General features: G+C 47.5%; 1 protein-coding gene across 20 annotated transcripts in view; it reads right to left on the bottom strand.

Moving 5' to 3' along the window:
• Nucleotides 1–7,990, bottom strand: part of MAP4 (microtubule associated protein 4) — a 251,831-nt gene extending 243,841 nt beyond the window's left edge. For 16 of the 20 annotated variants that reach the window (XM_089533868.1, XM_089533866.1, XM_089533874.1 and 13 more), the window contains exon 1: nt 7,915–7,990. The gene's annotated coding sequence lies outside the window, so the exon portion shown is untranslated. Of the gene's footprint in view, nt 1–4,848; nt 4,920–7,594; nt 7,840–7,914 lie in introns of those variants that run through there. The other 4 variants (XM_089533872.1, XM_089533871.1, XM_089533869.1 and 1 more) reach the window with 3 other exon arrangements.
• Between the last annotated feature and the right edge of the window lie 5,582 nt (nt 7,991–13,572).

Below are 13,572 nucleotides of genomic sequence, written 5' to 3'. Positions count from 1 at the left end.
CTAAGCCAAACCATAAACTGGAAATGACTTGAAGGCACACAACAACAAGGCAAACTTATCATGGCATATTCTAGGCCAGATTTGTTCAGAGGGGTTTGCCCTTGCCTTTCTTTGAGGCTGAGAGAGTATGACATGAACAAGGTCACCCAGTGGGTCCCCATGGCTGAGCAGAGGGGAATTCAAAGCCTGGTTTCAAGAGTCACACTCCCATGCTCAACCCACTCCACAACATTAGCTATCAGGGCCTCATATACACAATGGTTTTTGACAATAACAGGGGCTTCTATACCTGCCAAGGATGTAAAAGAATGAAACTGTGTTTTTGAAAACCCACTCTCTCACTCAGGCCATCTTCTTTGAGACAATAACTAACAGCAACATGTGGAGGTAGACGGAGGTATTGCACTTAGGGCGAAAAAATGAAATGCACAGATATAGGATTAAGGGGGACACCTGGCTTAAGGAGACAACATGTGAAAGGGATCTAGGAGTCCAAGTAGACCACAAGTTGAACATGAGCCAACAATGCGATGCAGCCGCTGACAAGGCCAATGTGATTTTAGGCTGCATCAATAGAAGTATAGTGTCTAGATCAAGGGAAGTAATAGTGCCACTATATTCTGCTCTGGTCAGGCCCCACCTGAAATATTGTGTCCAGTTCTGGGCACCACAATTTAAAAAGGATGTGGAGAAACTGGAGCCATGTGTCCAAAGGAGGGCAACTAAAATGGTGAAAGGTCTGGAAACCTTGCCCTATGAGGAACGACTCAGGGAGCTGGGGATGTTTAGCCTGGAGAAGAGAAGGTTGAGAGGTGATATGAGAGCCCTGTTTAAATACTTGAAGGGATATAATATTGAGGAGGGAGCAAGCTTGTTTTCTGCTGCTCCAGCGACTAGGATCCGGAGCAATGGATGCAAGCTGCAGGAAAAGAGATTCCACCTCAAAATTAGGAGGAACTTCCTGAGAGTAAGGGCTGTTCAACAGTGGAACACACTCCTTCCTTGGAGTGTAGTGGAGTCTCCCTCCTTGGAGGTCTTCAAACGGAGGCTGGATGGCCATCTGTCAGGGATGCTTTGATTTGGATTTCCTGCATGGCAGAATGGGGTTGGACTGGATGGCCCTTGTGGTCTCTTCCAACTCTGTGATTCTATGATTCTTGCTCTCTTTATGTCAGCAGGTGAACACTCTCCTATCCCCCCTCCCAGTTTTTTATGGAGTGACTGTGAGAGGCTTTTTAATGGTGTGCTGTTTGATTGCCTTTTTATTTTCTGACTTTCAATGAATTTTAAACGATGCTAACTCAATGGATTGCTGAAATTATGTTTAAAATAACTCATAGATACAGAGATAGAGATACACACATACACACAGTATCTACTGTTTATAATAATTTGTAAGCTGTCTTGAGTTCCACTATTGGGGAAAACACTGGATATAAAGGAATAAAATAACAACAATGATCCTACATCTACTGATAAACCTACATCGATGCTGGGCATTCCCCAGTAACTGATATACAGACACATACTGCCCCTCAGGGATGTGGAGCTGGGAGTCAAAAGCAATTCTGAGTGGAGTTGGTAGAAACGTTCCAAGTCCAGCTTCAAATTAAAAACTGATAATATTATGACAATATATGGTAAATGACAGTCAGCATGGTATAGTTTTTTGAGCAATGGACTGCAACTCTGGAGATCAGGATTCAAACCCCCCACGCGAGCATAAAACCCCTGGGGGGCCTTGGGCAAGTCACACTCTCTCAGCCTCAAAGGATGGCAATGGCAAACCCCCTCTAAGAAATCTGCCAAGAAAACCTTGTAATAGGTACATGTTAGGGTTCCCAAAAGTCAAAAGTGTCTTGGAGACACACAACAAGAACAATATGGTAAATACATTCTCTTAGATTTACTATATGTAGTATTTATGGTAAAGCATTTTAATGTAATTATAAAAAGTTTATAAATAGATCAGCTTACGCATTATGTTCTGTTAGGCTTAATTTTATATATTCTTTAGTTTTATGGTATACCCAACCTTCCTGTTTTCCTTGCTCTTTTACTTCTTTTTAATTGCTTTAAATTGCTTATGTTATTATTAATAATAATAATAATAATAATGATAATAATAATAATAAAATTTATTTATATACCGCTATTCCAAATTCCAAATGTGATCACAGCAGTGTACAGCTAAAAGTGATACAAGATAGCAACAACAGGTATCAGCAACAACATATTAAAAACATCTCAATACAGCAATAAAACTTATAAACATACAAACAGTTAAAAACACATGAAACAAAACTAGCTGGGTAACAATTGCATGTCGGGGGGAGAACAGCATAACATCAGAACACATGGAGGAAGGCTTGTCGGAAGAGAAAGGCCTTTAGTTTCTTCCTGAAAAGATCAAGGGAGGTGAGGGAGCGGAGCTCCTCGGGAAGGGAGTTCCAGATCTGCGGGGCTGAGATGGAAAATGCCCTTTGTGAAGACGAGGGATATTTTGTCTTGGGAACCCTCAACAATTGCTTCCCGACCAATCTCAGAGCGCAGGGCAGATTATATGGGGAGAGGCGGCCCTCCAAGTACCCCGGGCCCAAGCCATTTAGGGCTTTATAGGTAATAACCAACACCTTGTATTGCACCCAGAAGCGAATAGGCACCCAATGTAGATCTTGCAATATAGGTGTTATATGGCTAGTCCTGAAACAACCAGTGACCAACCTTGCTGCCATATTCTGTACTAATTGAAGCTTCCGAGTATGGTACAAGGGTTGCCCCATGTAGAGCGCATTACAGAAATCCAACCGAGAGGTTACCAGAGCATGTACCACCGTTTCGAGGTCCCCCCGGCCCAAGTAGGGTCACAGCTGGCGTATCAGCCAAAGCTGGTAACAGGTGCTCTTGACCGTCACATCCACCTGAGATGTAAGGTGGAGCGACGAGTCCAGAAGCACCCCCAGACTCTGAACAGAGTCCTTCAAGGGAAGCGTGACCCCGTTCAGGACAGGAGGACAAACCTCCTTTCCCGGGCCAGGAGAACCTATCACAAGTACTTCCGTTTTCTCTGGATTCAGACTGAGTCTGTTTTCCCTCCTCCAGCCCATTACCAACTCCAAGCAGGCATTTAGAGGAGAGATGCCCTCCCTAGTCACTGCATCAGTCGGAGACACAGAGAAGCATATCATTATATCATTCTTTGAAGGTTGCTTGCATTCACTATACTTCTCCCACTGATCTTCAGATGCAGAGAAGGAAATAAATGTTTAATTAATCAATCAATAAGCTGATAAACAAAGTAGATTACTGCCTCTTCCTAGGTGGTAATTTATGTGGCCCTATCTGTTTCAAGGCACACTTGAGGTATCAATATTTTGTTACTAGATCACTAGCTACCTGAAAAGGCCATTACTTGCATTAAACAAACTGCATTTTAAAATGTTGTCACATACTGTAAGTCCTTGGAATGAGTTGCTGTTGCGGTGTACCTTCAAGTCATTTATGACTTATGGTGACCCCAAGGCAATCATATCAAAGGGTTTCTTTGGCAAGATTTTTTCAGAAGGGGTTTGCCACTGCCTTCCAGAGGCTGAGAGTGTGTGCCTTGCCCAAAGTCACCCAGTGGGTTTCATGGCTGAGTGAGGATTTGAACCCTGGTCTCCCAAAGTTCTAGTCCAACCATCAGACCATACATAGGCTTGAGAAGGGGGAGGCCACATAGATCTTAGCCAAGATTATTCAAAGGAAAGTAAAGCCTTCCATCATTCCAAACCAGCAGGAACTGTCTTAAGAATAAGACATAAAGGAATCTAGCAGAACCTTCAGGATGAAAAAGGGAGAAGAAATTTCTAGCATAAGTTTTTGTATCCTAATAAGAGACAAATACTTTGCAAGAACTAATTTGTTGTTATTTGCCCTAAGTCTCTATACTGGGAGAAAGGCAGGATATAAATAAATATAATACAGTCAGCCCTCTGTATTCATGGATTCTTTATCCCCAGATTCAAGCATCCATGGCTTGAAAATATGTTCAAAATATGTAAATTTCAAAAAGCCAACTCTGATTTTGTCATTTTATAAATGGGACACTATTTTAATATGCCACTGTATTTAATGGGATTTAAGCATCCATGAACTTTGGTATGTATCCACTGGGAGTCCTGGAACCAAACCCCTGCAGACACCAAGGGCCCACTGTAGTCATCATCATCATCATCATCATCATCATCATCATCAGCTGAGCAGCGCAAGTCAATTTTTCTAACAAACAACTTTCCACAGTCCCTAAAAAAAGCCACCCCTCATTATGTCATGTGGGGAGGGAATGGAGAGGAGGAAGAGAAAGGAATGGACTTGAAAACAAGGCAAGTGAGGAGACAACTGGAGGGGAGCTTTAGACCGCATGCAGGAGAAGGCAAGTTTCAAGGGACAGGACCACAAATGTTAAGCCTGGGTGGTGTCTGAGAATCCAAAAGGCCAGCCAGCCTGTTCCCAGGCCTGAGTCACCAGCCCCTGAACTACCAAGTCACTTGGGCCTACCGCTGTTCCAGGGAGAGGAACGCAGCTACTCTTCTGGAGCTTGAAGAAACTCTCTCATGAAAAGTGAGTGTGGCAATGACAAAGAAGAGAGGCAGGCCTGGTATGCACTTGAGGCACGAAGAAGGGGTGGGCGGTTGCTCAGCAGAGGCCCCTTCCTTACCCAGGAACAGCAGGGCCCTCTGTCTAAACTTACCCGAGGCAGCGTCGCATTCATACCACACTCATTTAATACTTAAAATATGACAACTGTTCCTTCTAAATCGGGGCACCCGGCTTGGAAGTGAGGCCTAATTTATATAAATAGCTTGCCTTTCAGATCTCTTGTGCCGATGACTGAGCAGAGTTACCGTCCAGGCCAGCCGCAGCACTCTCTGCTTGCTGCTGCATCCACGCAGCTCGCCACACCCATCCCCTCAAGCCGCGGTTCTGCGATCGCTTATCCTGGCTCCTGCTGCTGCTGCATTACTGAATTACAGCACAAAATATCCCCTGATGCAATGCTGGAACCATCCCTGTAAAAGCTGGAAAGGTGACCAGCCAGTCACAGCTGCAGAAAAAGCAATGTAACCAGGAATGTCGGGTTGGAGGGGGCGAGACCCAATATTGATCAGAAGTCACCGTTTGTACAAGAATAAGTGCAAGAGGGCATTACAGAGATCTGTCAGGAGAACTGGAATCACCTGGAAGGAAAAAGAAACCCCAGAACCTTTATAGCAGTACAATATATTCAACTTCCTTGAGAAGAGCTGCCCCTCTTTCCCAAAAGTTCCCACTTCCGCATCAATGAGACAGCAGAGAGCTTCCTAAAATGCTGCCATCCTAATTTAGACAAGATGTTCCTCTATCCGCCCCTTTCTGCCTAATTTCCTGTCACTGCCATCATCAGCACCCCATTATTACCGCTCACTCCATCTTTCTGCTCTCTGAAGGCTGATAATTAACAAGCCAAATACAGCCACACACTCCTCCCTGACAGTCTTGCTTCCTGTAGTTTTGCAAAATGACACCACAATATTGAGCATATGCATATACACACAGACGCAGTCCAGAAAGTCACAAGAGACATGCCAGATGAACCCTGACATTCGGAGGTATAGGGAGAAAAAGGAAGGAAGCAGAGGTCAGGATTGTATGGGAAGGGCCAGGATGGAGTTCTGAAAACATGCTACAGAAAGTGAGTTAGCATGCTTTGGATGAGGAAGACACACAGAGAGAAAAGCCTGGAAGAGTCAAATGCTCTATTTCTAGAGATGGTAGAATAATACTAAGCACCTATTTAACGAAGTCACCCGATACACACACTATACACACCTCACAGATTTGCATTCAGAAAAATGATGACTGGAGAGATTTATTACCCAATATGTGTGCCATTGTAAGGTAATGCTTTGAGCACTGGACTACGATTTTGGAGTTTGAATTGGAATTTAGGCTTGAATCCCTGCTCCGCCATGGAAACACACTCTCTCAGCCTCAGCAGATGGCAAAGGTAACCCCCCCATGACAGGTTTGCCTTCCGGTCACAATAATGACTTGAAGGCACAGCACAACAGCAGCAATGGAGTCTCAAAAGTAGCAGAGAAGCAGCATTGCAGATCCTGGCCTCCAGGACTGATGCCTGGAATAAGGAAAGTGGACAAGCAAAGGCTCTACTAGGGGCTTCCAAAGTGCTTCTTGGAGAAAGCTGCAAGGAAGCACCCTCCCTTCCTTCCTTCCTTCCTTGCTTTCCCTGCTCTTTTGCTTCTTCCGGATGAGGAAAAGAGAGGCATGAGGCACAGGCTGCCCCCCTTCCCGCCCCAGTCCAAGGCAGAGCCCCCCCTCCCTCAGAGAGCCCTTCCGTCCAGCAAAGCCCCTGTCCCTCCACCCGCCCTGGTGCCCTCCCTTGCCCACTGGGCCGACATGGCAGTGGCTGGCTAAAACAAGAGAGCAGTGGTCCCCAATTGGACTCCAGTTCCAAGATGGCTGAGGCTTCTGGGAGCTGAGTTTGGGGACCCCTGGAATAGAGAGTGCCCCCAGGAGGGCAGCCCCTTTCCTGGCCTGCTGTTTCAAGCCCACTCCCAAATGTCTCTCTCTCTCTCTCTGTCATACCCACTCCAGCTTGGAAAAGCCAGAGGCTTGGCTCCTCTTCCCCAGAACAGCCTGGAGTCCCTAGACTGGGAGGAAGGGCAGCTCGACATCAGCCAATAGAATACTGCCCCCATCCATGGCAGAAAGGCCCCCCAATGCCTCACTAAGGGGCAGGCAAGGCGCTGGCACATCCGCCCCTCCAGACCCCCCTCCTTCCCACCCAGGGCCCCCCAAAAGAAGCGGGGTGCCCCACTTCCAGGCCCCAAAGCTGCTCCTTTTCCTCCTGGGCCTGGATTTAGGATGCCCTTCCCAGACCCCTGCTGCAAATCCTGCCTCTGTGAGGGGAGCCCAACCTGGCCTCCTCCTGCTCCTCGGTCCCCCCAAAAGGAGGAGCCCGACGAAGGCCTTCCTGCCCCAGAGAGAGGCCCCAAACCCAGGCCTTTCTCACGGCCATCTCTGACTCTGGGGGACTCTTCTGCAGGGTCTTCTTCACTGGGGCTGAGAGGGCAAGAAAGCTGGTCTCCTCCAGACGGGGAGCCCCCAAAGCCCTCTCCTGGCGGTTGCTGCTGTGCGCCTCCAAGTCATTTCCTCTGAGGCTGAGAGAGTGTGACTGGACCAAGGCTGCCAAGGTACCCCTTTTGACCCTCAAGAGGACCCCAAGGGACCCCTCAAACAGACACCCAGAAACCCTTCCCTGGCCCCCAATTAGCCCTCATTGCCTCCTAAAAAGACACCCCAAGGGCCCCTTGAACCCTCCCTCCCCAGCCCCGCCTAAAGGAAGCCCCCCTTACTCCTTCCTTTCTGGGGGCCACTAAGGAGCCCCCCCAAAACTGACATCGATTTCCTATGGTCCTCATCATCATCATCATCATCATCTTACTTACTTATAGCATAAATAGGGGCCCAGGCGGCGAACAGGCGAAAGGTAAGAAAATGAAGTTAAGAAGAATAACAACAACAACAACGACAATAATAATAGAAACCGCACCATTTTAAAAGCAAGACATTGTTAAATCTCAATGAAGCCGAAGCGCTGAGGAAGAAGCAGCTCCTACTTAGTTCGCAAAGGCAAGGCTTTCCAAAAGAGAGGCAAAGCCTGGAACCCTTTGAAGAGTTCTGCTCACAACCGAAAGCTCTGGGCCTGGAAGGAAGCGCCGAGGGGGAAAGGGGCCCCTCGAAGGACTCAGCCCTTTCCCTCGGGAGCCTCCCAAAGAGGCCCCTCCTCAAGCGGTGAACAACATCCCTTCTCCTCAGGGCAGGAGAAGCAGCGCCCCGAAAAAGGGGCTCCCCGAAGGGGCCTTCGCTCACCGGGTCCGAGGGGAGCCGGGGAGCCTCCGCCCGGCGACACTCTCTTCTGCCGCCTTCCTCTGCGCTTCACTCGGCCGCGAAGGAGCGCAGCAGCAGCAGCAGCAGGAGGAGGAGGAGGAGCCGCCGCCTCTCAGGCCGCGCCCGAGCCAACCGAACCCACTCGTTGACGGAGCTCCGAAAACAACCAATCGCCGCCGGAGCCTGCCTCGCCTTAGCCAATGGCGAAGGCGGGAGGAAAGAGGCGGAGTCTGGGAGGGCAAGGCGGCAAGGCGGTAGCAAGTTCGGTTGGCGCTCGGGAGCTGAGGGGGCGGGACCTCGGGAGGGGGCGGGACGTGCCTCGTGAGAGCGCGCGAGGGGCGGTGCCACATCCACATGAGGGCGTGGCTAAGGGCGTGGCTTCCTTGCGGGCGGGGTTTTCTTGGCAGCTTTTTGTGTGGCGATGGGCGGGGCCTTGTCAACCTCCCCTCCTCCCTCTGAGGCTGAGAGAGTGTGACGCTGCCCAAGGTCACCCATTGGCATGCTTCCTTTCTTCATTGTTCAGCAACTATTCTTAATATTGTCAACATTTTAATTCCATTTTTAATGGAACAGCGCTTTGTAAATTGGCCGCTTTGAGTCCGGATCTTGGGAGGAAGAAATGAAATTATGAATACTAATACTAATAGTAATACTAATAGACTGGAAGCTGCTTTGAGTCCCTGCTTCGGGGGAAAGGCAGGATATGAACAAACATCATGATTCAATGTATTATTATTATTATTGAATATATTAAATACAGTAATACAGTATTATTATTATTATTATATTAATAATATATATTATTAATTGATATATGATTTAATATATTAAATCATATATTAAAATATTATTATATTAATAATATATATTATACTATTAAGAAATAATATGCAGTTTAATGTATTAAATTATTTATTGTGTTATTTAATATAATAATAATAATAATAATAATAATAATAATAATTGGAAGGCTGTTCTCCAGAGTCTGACTCAGGCCACTAAACCACGCTGTCTCCCCAAAACACTTCCTCAGAAGCGGACTGCTATTGCTTTCCTCTGGGGCTGAGAGAGTGTGACTTCCCAAGGCCAACAATGAAGCTTCCCCCCCCCCCCCCCACTTGTTCACTATGAGCCAGAAATAATCCACTTTGAGGCTGTTGAACTGCCTAGGCTCAATGCCAAGGAATTCTGGGAAACGTAGTTTTGTGAAACACTGAGCCTTCCCTGTCAGAGAGCTCTGGGGCCACAATAAACTACAATTCCCAGGATTCCCTGGCACTGAGCAAAGGCAGTTAGAGCGGTCTCAAACTGGGTTGTTATTTCTGCTGTGTTCTTTGGACCTGTGTCATATTGTTAATACAGTGGGTCCTTGTTATACGCGGGGGATCCATTCCGGACCCCCCGCGTATAACAAAATCCGCGTATGCTCAAGTCTCATTTGTCCCAATGGCAGCGCGCGTGCACACGCGCCGCCATTGGCACAAAAGTTCCTTCTCCCTCCCCTCCCTCGCTTCCCTCCTCCCTTCCCTCCCTGCCTCCCTCCCTTCCCTTCCCCTTACTTACCTTTTTCTCTCGTCGCAGCGGCTTGGCCTCCGCTGCCGCTGCTGCAGGGGAAGCCGGGTGGCGGCGGCGGCGGCGGCCAAGCCTCGGCTTCCTTGCCGCCGCCGTGAAAGGGCGCGATGGCGGTGCTGGAGGCCTCTTGGCCCCCAACAGCACCGCCACCAGGCCTTTCCTGCGGTGGCGGCGAGGAAGTAGGGCTGCCGTGCCGGAGGCCTTCAAGGCCTCCCGCGCCGGCATCCGGCCTCCTCCAGGCCTCTGCCGCTGTGGAAGGGCCGGATACCGGTGCTGGAGGCCAAGAGGCCCCAGCACCGACACCCGCCCCTTCCCTGGCCGCGGAGGCCTGGAGGAGTCCGGGTGCTGGCACTGGAGGCCTTGAAGGCCTCCCGCGCTGCTGCCCTCCGCACCTACTCTTCTCCACCTCCGCACCTTTTTTTTTGGAAGAGGAGGCACGGAGGGCAGCAGCCAATAATGCGAATCAATTTGGATCATAGAATCCTAGAGTTGGAAGAGACCCCAAAAGGGCCCTGATCCAGTCCAACCCAATTCTTCTGCCATGCAGGAACTCTCAATCAAAGCATTCCCACTGACAGATGGCCATCCAACCCCACTTTAAAAACCTCCAAGGAAGGAGGCTCCATCATATTGGCAGACTCCATACACCATATTGGCAAAATGTCAGGAATATAGTCTTCCAGGACAGGGCCACTTAGCCCAAAAAACCCACAAAGAACTATGGATTCCAGCCGTCAAAGCCTTCAACTTCAAATTAGTTTACAGATTGGAAACTGCTTCGGGAGTGCTGAGTTCAGTGATAAGCAGTATAGAAACGCACATGCTATGGCTTATTGCAACCCCGCAGGTCATCATTGGGTCCCGAACCTCTTTTTGGCGGACGGAAGCCCCCTTGGAGTCTATGCATGAGGCGCAGAGAGCGCCTGGGCTGGAATCGGAGGCTGGCAGTGGACTCCGGGCGCATAGCCTTGAGTCACCCTTTATAAATACAGCAACAGCTGATTAAATAAGGAGCAGATCGAGGGTGCGTGGCCCGGCCTATGGGATATTCTCTGTCCTTTAGCTGTTCTGCTGTTCAGCTGATTCCTATCTGGAGATTAAAGGATTTGCCTCTCCATTAAAACTATTCTTCTTCTCCTCCTCCATGCACCAAGCTGCGGAGACAAAGAGGCGCATGTGTGCAAGGGTTTGGTTTGCATACGCTCCAATTGCTTGTTTCACTTGTGCCCAGAAACCAATAGGCACACTGGAGTTGCCTCCTTCTCACAATACAGATCTACCAAGAATTGAGGGCATGCTTATTAAATACCCCAGAGGACAGGATCAAAATTCAAAGATTAGAAAGCTGGGCCAAAACTAACAAAATTAACTTTAACAGGGAGAAATGTAATGTCCTACATTTAGGGCGGAAAAATGAAATGCACAGATATAGGATGGGGGACACCTGGCTGAATGAGAGACTTCTACGCATGAAAGGGATCTGGGAGTCCAGGTAGACCATAAGTTGAACATGAGTCAACAGTGCGATACGGCAGCTAACAAGGCCAATGTGATTCTAGGCTGCATCAATAGAAGTATAGTGTCTAGATCAAGGGAAGTAACAGTGCCTCTGCCTGTCCAATTAATTGTCATTAATACTCTTTTCTTCCTCGTTTTAAGCTCTGAAACTGGCCATTCAGCCCTCAGCAATTTGCATGATGGTTTTCTAAAGGGATATATAGAATCATAGAGCTGAAAGAGATGCCACGCGGGAAGATGCCATCAAAGCCCTCACGACAGAAGGACATCCAGCCTCTGCTTAAAGACCTCCAAAGAAGGAGACTCAGCCATTCTCCAAGGGAACATCTTCCCCCGTCTAACAGCAATCATCCTCAGGAAATCCATCCTAATGTTGAGGAGCAATCTCTTTTCCTGTAATTTGAATCCACTGCTCTGTGTCCTAGTCTCTCAAGCAATAAAAAACCCAAGTTGGCTCCACGGCCAATATGATGTCCCTTCAAGGATGATAAAAGACATATTGCGGCCCACAAGGCAATTTCCTTGCTTTGCAATTAAGGGATTTTATAGGCACAAACGCAGGTTAGCAACAGAACCAGGTGAACACAAATGCAGAAAGTCAGCTGTGAGCAGATCTAAATCCAAATCCCCATCGCTGCCCCCAAACTCCCACAAACCTTCCTCTTTTGACTTCAGCCCCTTCTCATCAATATGGGATTAATACTAGCCTACTTTGCAGGGGTATTGTAGGGACAGCTTGAGCAGCATGTTCCATCTCAGTGCTAAGCGTTGCTTTGTACCTCCCTGTCACACTATTTTCTTTGCACAAACACAGTGATTCACAAGGCATGGCAAGAGGATGGACTTGAGCCCCGTGTCCTTCTTCTGGGGAAACGTGAAACTCCCAATGACCTTGTTGCAGATGGTCAGTGTGGCAAAGCGGAGGGAAAATGGAGACCACCAAAACCATCAGGGGATCAACATTAGCAGACGGGTTATTAATTTCGCCTACTTGCAAGAGGAAGGGCAAGTTATTTTCCCCATCCATTATGATTCAAATATCCTTAAATACAAAGAAGCTTACAAGCACAATGCATACATAGGCAGGTCAAAGAAGTAAAATGCAAAGGCAGGCTTGTTACTGAATGTCAACAAAAATAGTGACCACAGAAGACCTACATACATTCAATCTAGGCAATGAAGAGATTTAAACTGTAAGAATGTTCCCATACCTTAGATCAAACATTGATCCTAATGGAGACAGCAGTCAGGAAATCAGAAAACTGGGAATGGGAAGGGCAGCTACGATGGACCTAGGCAAGTTCCTAAAGAGTAAAGATATACAACTGAGTGCAAAAGTTAGAATTGTACAAGCCATTTTATTTCCCCATCGCCATGGATGGATGCGAGAGCTGGACAGTGAGGAAAGTGGATAGGAAGAAAATGAACTCATTTGGGATGTGGGGCTGAGGATCTCATGGATGGCCAAAAGGACAAACCAATGGGTCCTAGAGCAGATCAATCCTGAAACCTCCCTGGAAGCCAGGATGACTAAACTGAAGCCACATATTGAGAAGGAAGGACTCAATGGAAAAGACCATAATGCTAGGAAAGGTGGATGGAAGCAGAAAGAGAAGAAGACCCCATGCAGGATGGACAGATGGATGCTGTCCAAGCTCCCTGTCAGGCAGAGGCAAGCCAGCATCATCCCTGGGGACAGAAGTGGTTGGAGAGGAGATGAATGAGGTTAACCGATCGGAAAGCAGAGACCGTTTCCAGGAATATTGTTGGCATCTGCTGCAATGGAGCAAAAATAGATGCAACAGACCGACAGAGCATATTTATTGCTGAAGGAAAAGGAAAGAGAGCAAAGGCAGGGGCAGCCCAAGGCAGTGGAAGTGTGTTGCAGAAAAAGATAGTGGAGCTGACGGCCTCCTCCTTGCTTTTTCCCTTCTTGTCTACAAACTTTGTTGGGATTTATAGTAAAACTGATAGTTTATATATTAAGCACAGCAGCAGCATGTGATCCAATAGTATATATAGCTGAGCTTCTGGTAATTAAACAGGAAACATTGGTAAAGTAAAAACGAGACTTAAGTTTATTGTTACAGAGAATTCATCTAGGTCCAGTCTAGAAAAGTAAGTAATCTGTAGGGGGAAAAACTATACTTAATAGAAAAGAAAAATGCAAGTATGCCTGCAAATATGAAGAAAACATCCCCTGAAGGATAGCTTTGTGGCTGTGTCCATCTTGGACCAAGGCAGCAAGAAGAGAGACAGAGAGTCATAAAACTCCTAGCCTTTAGTAGGGAATGGGAAAAGATAGGAAGTGACACACAGTCACACTGAGCCAGGAGCCTAGAGATAAGCACTGATGCAAGATCTCAGCTCCAATTCCCTTTCACACCACAAATTAAAGCACTTTGATTCCACTTTAACTGTCATGGTTTGATCCTCCTATGGAATCCCAGAGAGCTCTAGTTGTCATTCTCTGCCCCATGAAACTATGAATTCCATAGGATAATGCCAGGGCAGTTCAACATGGGACCAAATATGATAATTTTGCTGTGT

Source organism: Sceloporus occidentalis, unplaced genomic scaffold (genome assembly GCF_023333645.1).
Source record: "Sceloporus occidentalis isolate IW3139 unplaced genomic scaffold, rSceOcc1.0.p SCAF_7, whole genome shotgun sequence".
NCBI lineage: Eukaryota > Metazoa > Chordata > Lepidosauria > Squamata > Phrynosomatidae > Sceloporus > Sceloporus occidentalis.
Note: the sequence above shows the minus strand (reverse complement) of the source record. Positions and strands in the feature narration are given on the sequence as shown.